Source organism: Bemisia tabaci, chromosome 9, assembly GCF_918797505.1.
Source record: "Bemisia tabaci chromosome 9, PGI_BMITA_v3".
Lineage (NCBI taxonomy): Eukaryota > Metazoa > Arthropoda > Insecta > Hemiptera > Aleyrodidae > Bemisia > Bemisia tabaci.
Window position 1 is genome coordinate 629,544 of NC_092801.1, and position 12,445 is coordinate 641,988.

Sequence of the window (12,445 nt, forward strand, 5' to 3'; positions counted from 1 at the left end):
AGTGCTCTTCCGCGGCTCCTTCAAAGGAAAATAATTAATCAGCTCGGCCGAAATCCCTGCCGCAGGGCCGCCGGGCCCCCGGGTTTTTTATCCGAAAGCGACGAGGATCCGCAGCTGCGAGAGCACGATCTGGCAACCCCGCTCGAGATTAGAAGGAGGGTGCACCGTGGTCTCGGTCATCTGACGGATCCCGGCTTCGCCCTCAAGATGAATAGTTCCGCAACCGACCGCCATGTCGCGCTTCTCAGATTCCACCCTCAAATCCGCCATTATGGACTCGCATCCCTAGTCTGTCAGTCTCACCAACTCGGGTTATTCAGGTTTAAGTCCTCGTTTTCTGAATCTACACTGAAAAAAAATCTTGGTGTATTAACTAAGAAAAGGGTAAAATTACCAAGAATTCAGGGTTCCATTTGATCCCAGTTTTTTCTTGGTAAAATTATCATTTATAGAATTGGTAATTTTACCAAGAATCTCGGTAAAATTATTGAACTTTCTCGGTTATTTTGCTGGACCTTGGTAAAAACGCCAATATTTTTTTATCGACTCTGCGACTGTGATAGAAATACCGAGATAAAATGGCAAAGTTACCGGGAATTGATTACCAATAAAAGTGATATTCTTACCTGAAAAAAACAGTAAAAATACCGGTTTTTAGGTAAGCTTACCAGTCTGTCTCGGTAAAATTACCAATAATTGGTAAAAAAAGTGAGATGGTAAAGACACCAACGGACCTTGGTAAAAACGTGCGCCAAGAATTTTTTTTCAGTGTAAAGACGAAAACAGAGAAGGAGAAAAAGAAGAAGAAGAAGAAGAAGAAGAAGAAAGAGAAGAGAAGGAAGACAAAAAAGAAAAGAGAACCAATAAGGGGCGGAGAGTGGAAAAGAGGGAGACAAAAATATTCTTCTTTTTACCCTTTTTCGTAGGTTCGCATGGTTTCAGGTAGAGTACCTGTATAAAGAGAGCACGGGCACATCGGTAATTTTGAGGTAGGTCATTTAGCTAAAAGGACCCAATAGGGCAACCAACCTGTGAATTCAAATTATCCAGAGTGATTGATTTTTACTTTTGTTACGATGCGTCGTTTGTGAAGCACGTACTTGACTTAGTTTTTGCATAGATTCACTCGTTTTTGCGGAAAAAAGCTCATTTATGAACATTCTTGGTCGTCATAGTTTAATATTGGAATCTAAAAATTTCGCAGTGACATTTTTCCTAATGAAGCTTGGCCCTTTTTGGACCAATGAGCTCCATATTTTGACACGTCCGTACTCTCCTTTTTAGGACAGTTCGTTGTTTAGGACAGTTTCGTTCATGGATTTGTTCACTTTTTTTTCTTTCACACATAATTCATCAATTTTACCGGCTCGTCCGTCACGAGGACGCACCTCATGGAGTGTATACTCAAAACATCGTCGAAGAATTGCTTTATTTCAAAAGTCGCAAAAAGTCGCCGAAATCAGTCCAGGAAATTCAGGGAAAGCCGTGAGATGTTGATGCTCGAGTTGAAACTTCGTGCTACGCATTTGAACGTATATTTTGCGTGGCATTGATTATGAGAGTTTTGCCACATCCTTCATATCGATGGTGAAACTACCAAACCACGTATCTCGTTTGCGGTGTTTAAAAATCTACGCTCGCATTTTATTTTTTTGAGGTAGACCAAATCAATATCATTCCTTGAAATTTTCACAGAATTTTCTCCGCACGAAGCGGAAAAATCACGGAAATTTTCAAGACTGGACGTTAAATAGCTTTTCATTTAAAAAATAAAGTATGACAGGAAGTCTGCGACGTCGCAAACCGAGATACGTGGTTTGGTAGTTTCACCGTCGATATTCTCTTGATGATTTGTGTTGGAGTGCGGAAAATTCAAAGTTAACTTCGAAGCGCTCAAAAATTACCTGCGGTCTAATTAGTGATCCATAGTTTTCATGCTTCATTGAAGCTTGTTATTCGCTCACGTAACCTTAATGCACTTCGTCAAAGACAGTTTTATACTCGGAAAGCCTCGCAAATGTTACAAAAATATGACAACATGTCGATGATAAGGAGTTAAGAATTTTTTCATTGTATTAATTTAATTCTATATTATGTTTCAGGTATGCGTTGACTCTGATTCTCATGCAGTTATTCGTGAGTAACTATAAAAATATACGATTTATTAATTGAACGTACATTTTTCTTGGAAATTATTTGAATGCTCGTGCACGTTTTTTTAATCAAAACCAAGTAACTTTGTAACCAAGTAACCCCGCACCTGCCCAATTGTGAATCGGTATCGATGAAGAGCCTGTTTTAATGATTCTGTGAACAGGCTCTTCACTTTAAAACTGGAGGCTTCGAAAGGAGGGTATGGATTCGATCGACATGAATCGATGGCCGTGAACTGATCCAGTGGCGAGGCGTGCTTTGCGATATATCGATTGTTATGCCATTTAAACCTATGGAAAAGGATCGATAATCCGGATGTTCTCAGCGAACACCTTAATGATCGATTCTTTACCATAGGTTTAGATGGCAGAACAATCGATATATCGCAGAGGACACCACGCCACTGGACCGATCGACACCAATTCGACCGACAAATGGACGTGCTAAAAGGAACTATGTTGCACGAAAACCCTATGCGCATAGTTCCTTTTAGCATAAATACGTCCATATTATTTAAGAACCGGTGTCCATTCGATCGATTCACTTTTGTTGATTGAATCGGTGTCGGTTGGCTCACGTTTTTCTTTTTCGATCGATTCACGTTGATCGAATCCATAACCTCCGCGTCGTCGAATCCATACCCTAGGCTTCGAAATAGGGCTCATTGATCAAAAGAACTTCGTTTTGCAATTAGGAACCACAATTCCTGGCTTAGCTTAGGAAAAACGTATGTACCGATAGTTTTCATATGCACCTGAGTGTTTTTACAGATGTGCCAGAAATTGTAGTTCCGTATAGCAAAATTTTGTCGAAATGATCACGCCATTGCATCACTGAGAAACGAGGGAGCCTACACGTAAAATTCGTTCCACTTGTATGCTTCATTCATGATTATTTATAAAAATATGTAAATGAAGAGAAGAAAATTAGTCGGGTTTTTCGTAAAGATTTATCATTTGAAATGACAATAATTCCAATAAACAGTACAACAACTTCAAAATCATAAGTTTAAAGATGCCGCAAGTTTGAATAATCGCGTCGGCCGGCGCGGTGTTGGCGCGCACGGCGCGAGACGCATAATTGCGCCCCACAAGACCACACGATACTTCATGCATTGCGCGTAATAGTAGCGCCTTACAAGTCTGCAAGATACTTCATGCATTGCGCGTAATGGTAGCGCCTTACAAGTCTGCAGGATACTTCATGCACTGCGCGTAAACCACGGTGCGCACTCAAGTCGTTGAAAAGTCGTATTTTCTTCGTGTCAAACCTACACCCCGGTGTACACCATTTCGGCCTCTGAGCCTGAAACGTGGATGGTATGTCTATGTTCTTGTTTTTTCAAGAATCTTCCTCGTGTTTATCATTGGTTCTTATTTTTACGGATATTTGTTGTTTATATTATTTATAAGGGGCATTGTAGTTCTTTTAGCCTATATGCGCGGTGTAATTATCATTGAAAATGTTAGTAGAACTTGTGAAACATACCTAGACATACCGTCCGCGTTCCGGGCTCAGAGGCCGAAAGTTCCAGACGTATCAGTAGAGGCTACGGCTCCAGTGCCCGGAGGTTTCGGCCTCTAAGCCCGAAACGGACGGTATGAATATGTCTATACAGCCCGTAACTTTTTTTTCAGTGTAGGCGCATTATCTATGCAAATACGGGAGAGACGGCTCCTTGAAATTGCCTCGGTGGAGCAGCCGCTACTTCGATCGATTAGGAGGACTTGAACAAAGTTTCATGAAACAAGGAGGGGAAAAAAAGGTCCGGCGTTTGCGTTTCCCGGGAACTGCATTCAACTTTGTAATTACATCGCGCCTCGCGCCTCGTCGCGCTCGTCGTGTCGTCCGCCAGCGTTGCCAAATTACCCATTTTATGTGAAAAATCGCGGATTTAGGTCCTTTTTAGCCCGGATTCTAGGCAACCCTGCTGGTGTATTCAGCACCAGCTCTATGCATGACCCTTCGCGGAAAAAGGAAGCTTGCAGTCCACCGAGGCAAAGTTTTTTGTCGAGTTGAATGAAAACAATCTGGGGGCTGATTGTGGAAATTTATAGACAAAGCCGTAGAAAAACAAGACAAAAGGGATATGGAGGGATCCTATTTTTGAAAGCGGGTGGTTGCGATGGATAAAGAAGGTAGGTAATGGACGAACTAACGGTAACCTACGAGGGACTCTATGGTTAGTCTTCCATTTTCTCCCTTAGTCTGTTTGAACCAACCATTTCAGCAAATGGGACTGCTCCATATTCCCTATGTCTTCTTTGTCTATAGCTTTGTCTATCAAAAATCAGCCCGCTGAAGTCCCGTTGTATGGCAATTTGCTGCCATGTCTTTGCGGATCTCCTTGTAACCCATCATTTTATGGATTTATAAGTAGGCTTTCAGGACCCAGTGTCAACAAACCCAACCCAGAAATGTGTGTTTTTCAGGGAGAAATAAATCACACCCGCAGGAAAAGTAGAATTTTCTAGAGATATAACCATCAATGTTTAAAAATTCTTTAAAAAATTAAAAATAAGAGCCCGCAATAAATTGTTGCCGAAGTCCAATTTATGTAATATTAAGGTTTAAAAAAATGAACAATCGTCGAGATTTTTGCACAGGGGCTGCATCGAATTACGTAGCAAACTATTGCGAGATTTATTTTAAAAATATACTCATCAGTTTTAAAAAAAATTGTATGAAGTAATTTCGTTAACATTTGGCAGCGTCTGAAGTTTTTATGGCGTTTTTAGTAAGCGTAAAAATATAGACTCATAGACGAAATTTCAGGGAAGCCTGGGAATATTTTCCCTTCCATTTCTCAGAAAATTTTTTTCGCAATCAGACCTGTAATAAAATGTAGCTAAACATTTCAATTGAAACTATTTAAAACTATCTTCAGAAATATACATTTTATCGAGGGAAATCGGCAACTGCGGAATTTTCATACGGAGTTTTTTCTTAGCACAGCAGGTTTCCCTATGCAACTGCGGAGCAATCAGTAGCGAGGCGTGATGATCGATTATCGATATTTCCCCATTTGAAGCTATGGTTAACAATCGATATCAAGGTGCTCCTGCAAATACCCTGTCTGTCGATCCTTTTCCACAGGTTTAAATAGCAGATCAATCTATATATCGCAAAGCACATCCACCGGGACCGCAAATCTCGCTAAAAATCTCGAGACCCGCGCTAAATGAAGCGGAAAAATCGTCAAGTCCGACAAGTGTCAATTTCCGTGTCCCTTAAACTGCAAAAAAAACTGCTGTATCTCAAAAGACCCATTTAAGCTTTTTTAAGCAACATTTTGCATCTCTCTACAACTGCGGAGCTTTCCGCGGCCAAATCTCTCAGAAAATCTGCGAATCCGCGGTAAACGAGGCGGAATTTCCTTCGAATCCGCGGTGAGCCGACAACAATAGGGGCTGGAAATTAATGGGTCCCGACGGGGGGTAAGGGTGGGGGTGGGGGTGGTGGGGGTGGTGGGGGCTTAATTAAGTGGATTATGCCGTCGGCGGCGTCGCGGCGAAACGAGCGTTTTTGCAGGACGTCGCAGTCGGATAAACGCCGGAGTTTATCAGGCGTCGCCTCGGTGCTTTGCGATATATCGATGGATCCACCATTTGAACCCATGGAAAGGGTCGATAAACAGGGTGTTGGCAGCGAACGCCTGAATAATCGATTCTTTACCATAGCTTCAAAGGGGAAATATCGATAATCGATCATTCACGCCTCTGGTTGTGCATCTCCACCGACATGATTGATGCACCGCGCCCGCCAAAAAGGGACATGTTCATCGGCGGATGAACCCTCGGCTACGTAAGGTGCCAGCGTTTTGGGGCTTGGCTCAAAAATGGATTTTTTTTTTCTTTTTCGGAAACGACCAGGTCGAATCTCCACGAGGTGGAATCTAGGGCACCGGGCGCTCGGCTTTTGGTGCTTTTTTTCAGCGTCGTGATTATTGTCTGTTTAGAAGCTCGTTAGGACTTAGGAGACCTGAACTGTGGAATCTTATTATAAGGTAGAAAACTGAAGTCCTGTGTCCATTTTAGGGGAAAAATATAAAAGAGCTAGTTTGACTTATATTGTTCAGTGCAAAGAGGTTAGACCGCTTTGGGGTTAAAAAAAAAAAAAAAAAAAAAAAAAAAAAAACCACCTACTTTGATAGGCACTTTTCAATGCTCTTAAGGTGATTCGTCAAGCTCAAGTGACGTGATCGAACTGGCATGCGATATATTGCATTGGTTAGGTCAAAAATTTGGCAGATTTTTAAAAATTAGCCAAAAAAAGGACGATAGCCCCTACGCATGAGCTTAAAGAATCCTTATAAACCCAAAAATTGGCAAAATTCAGAGAATTGAAAGCAGAACAGTGTTTGGAAAAAAACCTCGCATTCGATTAAGCTATCGATTTCTGTGTCGAATGCGAGGGTTTTTTCCAAACACTATTCTGCCTTCATTTCTCTGAATTTGTCCGATTTTTAGGTTTAGAGTGATTCTTTAGGCTCATGCGCAGGGGCTATCGTCCTTTTTTTGGCTAAAAATTGAAAATCTGCCGAGATTTTTGACCTAACCAATGCGATATATCGCATGCCAGCTCGACCACGTCACTTGAGCTTGACGAATCACCTTAGGAACCTTACATCTATTTTTCCAGATTCGGCTAATGCTGATTTATTACCAAAGACTTGAGTGGTCGGTTCAGCAATCCTAACCTATTTTGCAAAAACGCGCCCAGAAAAGTGTTCATCCCGATATTCATCAGTCATCATCAAGAATTCTTTATACTCAACATATTGTTCATCCATCATCAATCGGCGAAAAAAAGTGTTGTCCTCCAAACTAACTTCTGCCTCATCCGATTAAATTCCTTAGATCGCCAGTGCGGGGTCTCTAAAATACGATGTCTCCGACGATAAAGGCTCGAAGTTCCACCAATAAAGTTTTAATAAATGTCAAAGTCCCGAGTAAAAAACCGGATATTAGGGCTGTAGTTTTGCTGGAATCCGATTAGTCGGGGGCGGGACCACTTGGAAGGCGGACCATAAATGGCTTTCTAGATGCTCGCGGTATTTTGTAAAATATTTACCCGGAACTTTTCCGCAGATTAAGTGAGCAGTCGATCCGTCGCGAGAGAGCGAGAGAAACTTGGCAGAACAACTTTTGTTTCAACTCGAGCCGGAATTAAAATCCCTCAAACTTTTCCTTGCTTCTGCTACATTGAGTAAAAAAGGCAAGCGTGGGGGATGGAGGGGGGGGGGGGTGCGGTTAGGTCTTCGTCTCAGCGAATGGCGGGAGTGCTTGAACCGTATCGTGTCGTTCAGCGCTTTCAAAGGCTTTCATCTGGACGTATTTCTATCAAACGGAACTATGTGCATTAAGACATGAGCCCTGATACCCATAAGAATATGTGCATAACAGGGCTCACGTCATAATCCACATAGTTCCGTTTGGCAGAAATGCGTCCAAATCCCGTCGTTCCCCGCACGAAGGAACGTAACTACATTCCAAGGTTGCAAAACTGACTCACAAAAATTCAATTTTTACAAGAATATGACCGTGTGTTTGTTTCAAAAATTTCTGAATTTACGTATCGATGGCGAAAGTGCCAGACATCGTATCTCCATTTTCATTTGATTTTGTTTTTTCATAGCGTCGTCTTCCGAATGAACGAAAGTAGCCACATCCCAAGGTTGCAAAACTGACTGAAAAAATCTAATTTCTACAAGAATATGACTGAGTAATTTGTTCCAAGATTGTATGCTAAATTTGCATACAGATAGCTGAAGTTCGAGCCGTTTGCGACCCTGTAGACTTCTAGTTATACTTGAATTCTTAGTTAGAAAACCTTACCAACGTAATTCCTTGAAAACTTCCTTGATGTTTCGTCTCTGTACGCAGAATATTTTGTATAAATTTCAAGCTATAAAAATGGCTTGTTTTTCTTTAAAACAAAAAAGCGGAAATTTCGAAACATTGCATTACAGATGCATGGTTTCGAACTTTAGGCATCAATATGATTCCAATAATTAAAAAAAAATTAAATAACCACGCCGTCATCCATACTTATTGATTGTTCAAAAATATTGCTGAGCCCCTCCGTTTGTTTTTCTCTCGGTTTCATGAGCACGTTATGCACCTAACTCTATCATTGAATGTCCTTCCAAAGTTTGCTTGATTGTTTTCCCCCGTTTTATTTTTATTAAAATCCGACGCAAGCTTTACTATGAATGTACACATAATAATCGCTCATGGTCACCTGATACGGAAAATTCATTAAACTTTCCTCACAAACAACACGTCTCCAACAAAAGAGAGATATTCATTTGCCCTGAAGCGGATTACCGCAAAAACAGCAGCTCAGACCGTCAGAGTCGTTTTTCCATAAAAGGGGAGTATTAAAATTAATTGACGGTTTGACATGAAACGTATTTGAAATGTATTAATTCAGAGATTTTTCATAGGTCTCATTGTATCGGCCTGCCTATTTGATTTATAAATAAAAATTATAGAGAACTGTTCAATTTTGGCATCCTGACTTGAATCCGATTTGAAAATGGTACATAGTTTCCCTATGAATGATGAGTTGATGACGAATATGCATTATTGGACGTATTTCTGTCAAACGGAACTATGTGCATTATGACCTGAGTCCTGTTTTGCATATATTTTTATGGGTCTCAGGGCTCATGTCTCAATGCACATAGATCCGTTTGACAGAAATTCGTCCAATTATGACACGTGAAATGGAGAGAGAAAACTCGTGTGAAGTAAATAAAGGCAAACAAGAAAGGAATAAATAGAGACACAAAAGAAAGAAGGCATTGAAGGCCAACTAAGTTATCCAAGCATTTTTCAATCACAGAATTCTTAGCAAAAAAGGAAGAGGATGAAACAGAGTCAATTCGAAAATCATTAAAATGAAACGCTAATGAAATAGCAAAAAATAGAAAAGCAAAAATTAAAAGGAATACACTTGAAAAAAAAAACTCAAAAATACAACGTGAGTGGTCATGCTAGAAAAAAGCGTCTTATGAACATTCGAGAGCTGCCTAATTTCCTCTGATAAAATGATTTATTTTTGAGAGAAGTTATGAGCATTTTTCCTTGAAATTTCAGTAATGGAAGGTGAAATTGCGGAGAGAATTATCTGAAAAATTGGTAGAAAGATATTCACAAGCTTACCAGGAAATATCGTTTTTTATTACAGGAAATTTGGCAACGCCTGATGGTTCATACGGCGTTTTTCCTCAGCACGGCAAAGGAGCTTCCCCCTCTTCCCCTCTCCTCGTAATGCATCTGTAACGCATCGTAGACCTCCTTCCACCTGGAGCGTTATTCATTTCATAAACGGCCCCTAAAGAATTTCCAAGGCCTGCAAAGAAGTCCTTACACCTCCTATCTCCTCCGTTTTTAAACCCACCTAAACATTCAGGAAAGCTGGGGCTTTCATCCCCGGAGGGCCCCGGTTTTTATCCTGCTCGTTATCAGGCCGGAATAATATTTGACAATTCCGGCTACAGGAATCCGGAGCAACGCGCAGTTGCCGGATTTCGGTTATCTCAAAAATAGAGGAGGATTTCCGCGGGAACATTCCAGGCTCCAACTCATCGCATCCCTGACAGTAAGGGCGTATCTTTACCCTGCCGTGATAGCGAACATATCAGTAATTGCAAAAATGATGTTTTCAGAAAATGGGCTTAGAGGCTTCTGAGCCGAACATTTTATTAAAAGAAGCCTCCGTTCTTTGTCAAATGCCACCAATCATTAGAAAGACTCTTAGAAAATCGTTTGGATGATTAAAAATCGACCGATTTTATTATTACATCGATTACAAACAGCTTGTCTGGTACGGTCATGTCAGTAGGATGACGGAGGAGAGGCTGCCGAAGAAGATGCTCGATTGGGTTCCTCCTGGGAGGAGACGAAGGAGACGCCCAGTGAGAGGGTGGCGACAGGGGGTGTTAAATGAGATGAGAGAGTGTCAACTCCCTGATGGATTGTGGGAAGACCGAGTTTTGTGGCGATTAGGCGTCGCAAAGCGCCAGAGAGCGCTATAAAAGCGACTCATGTATGTATCAATTGCAATCACGGCAATGTTGGCGCCTGCAAGACGACGTGAATACTTCACGCATTGCGCGCACGCCACTGCGCTGCCGTGATAGCGAAGAGAGCTAGCAGTAAATGCAAAAATGAAGTTTTGAGAAAATGGGTTCAGAGGCTCCGGAGCCGAAAATTTTATTGAAAGAAGCCTCCGTTCTTTGTTAAATTCCACCAATCATCCAAAACTCCTAGAAATCGTGTGGATGATTAAAAATCGACCCATTTTGTTTCAATTACATAAAAAGGGTATTTTTCATTTTCATGCTACGTCATTGTTAAGCAAGACAGCGGTAAGTGCTATCTTCTGCATGCTTTCATGATTGCGTTTTGGACACACAACAGACACATTTCCAAGTTAGAAATTCGCAGAAGAGAGCGGTACTTTACTTGAAAGCACTGTCCTCATTGACTCTCTGGAGGAACAATATCACTTACTGCTGTCTAGCTTGAAACTACGTCATTTTTTGCGCACTTATGGCTTTCTCATATCGACGGTGTGAGTCGGCAATCACATGACTCGTTTGCGGTGTCTGAAAATCTCCGCCTCTATGTTATTTTTTTAAAGGAGAACAAATTTACTTCATTCCTTGAAGTTTGTGCAGAATTTTCTTCACACAGAGAAGAAAAATCACAGCAGTTTTAATGAATTGCCGTTTAGTAGTTTTCCGTTTAAAAAATAAAGTATGATAGGCAGTTTGTGACGTCGTAAACCGAGTTATGTGATTGCCGACTTACACCGTCGATATGTCTCATTTTCGTAGAATTAAGTTGAATTTTGCTGTTTTAGCTATTTCAGTGATATACCATTTATGTGAAATCAGAGGAATTTCGAAGGAAACTCGATTTGGAAAATTTGAGAGTACGGCTCTTATGGATATATGACGGCAGTATTCGCATACGGGCCTGGGAAAGCATAGAGATATACGGAGGCCAGGGTTCAGGTGGAATTGAGATACGCCCTTATATTATGTCGGGGGTCGGAGGGGCGACAATCTGACGTCAGAGCGAGGCGGCACGGGGAATCTTTTGTCAGGAAGTTTCCTCGCTCGGGCCCGAAAGTTTTGCCCGCGGTGTTTTTATGACGATTTTCGAGATGTTATCAGTCACGGGTGCTTGGGCCTTTCACTTTTTCGTCCTCCTAACCCATCCCCTCCACTTTTTCGTCCTCCCCCCCGGGGGGGGGGGGGGGGCGTGGGGGTGGAGGTGCTCGGAAGTCATTCGCGTCGCCAGCTGTGCTCCGCTGGGCCGGTGAATCCATGCGTCATATTTGGCGCCGTTAATGCGATAGAATGGAAAATTGCCGTCCTGAGGAAGGATGCTCTGTGACGTTCGGGTGTTGCCACGTTTTCCTTGAATTTTGAATTTTTGAGAAACTCAATAGAAGAAAATAGAAAACAATGGTACGCTAAAGATGCTTGGCTCAAGCATGAAGATTCTTGAATTTGCCGCCAAGATTTTTTTTCATCTTGATTTCAGCTGAATTTTTCTTGGTGCATGGAAAATAAGGCTTGGTTTAAGCGAAAAAAGTAGTTTATATTAAGCAGCAAAATTCCTGATTTAAGAAGAAATACTCCTTGGCGGCAAATTTAAGATTCTTTTTTCGTTCAGTGTACGGTTCCAACATATCGACGGCGTAAGTCGGCTATCACATAACTCGTTTGCGGTGTCTGAAAATCTCAGTCTCTGTGTTATTTTTTGAAGGAGAACAAATTTACATCATTCCTTAAAGTTTTTGCAGAATTATTTTCTTCGCGCAGAGAAGAAGTTTCACCGCAGTTTTAAAGAGTTGCCGTTGAGTGGTTTTCCGTTTAAAAAATAAATTATGACAAGAAGTCTGCAACGTTGCAAACGTCGAATTTATACTACAGTGCTAAGGAAGAACGCCGTATGAATATTCGAGAGTTGCCAAATTTCCCTTGATAAAACATGTATTTTTGACAACATTTATGCATATTTTTCCTCGAAATTTTCAGATATTTTAGGATAAAATTGCGTCCAAAATTGTCTGAAAATTTCGGAAAATCATATACGCAATTTCTCCAGTAATTTCGGTTTTTATCGGAGGAAACTTGGCAACGTCTGAAGGCTCATACGGCGTTCTTCCTTAGCACGGCATTACGTCGAAAAAGCGTTACGTGGAGGGGAGGCGAGGTAAAAAATGCCGAAAAAGCGCGTTACGAAATTTATAAACGGCGCCTTAACCA

The 12,445-nt window shown here is 41.3% G+C and overlaps 1 protein-coding gene across 3 annotated transcripts in view; it reads left to right on the forward strand.

Annotated features, from left to right (window-relative positions):
• Positions 1–12,445, forward strand: part of LOC140225501 (uncharacterized) — a 129,432-nt gene that overhangs the window by 16,180 nt on the left and 100,807 nt on the right. Inside the window, exon 2 of one of the 3 annotated variants that reach the window (XM_072304626.1) lies at positions 2,103–2,136. The exons of the other annotated variants lie outside the window; for them this stretch is intronic. The gene's annotated coding sequence lies outside the window, so the exon portion shown is untranslated. The remainder of the gene's footprint in view (positions 1–2,102; positions 2,137–12,445) is intronic. 3 annotated transcript variants of the gene reach the window in all.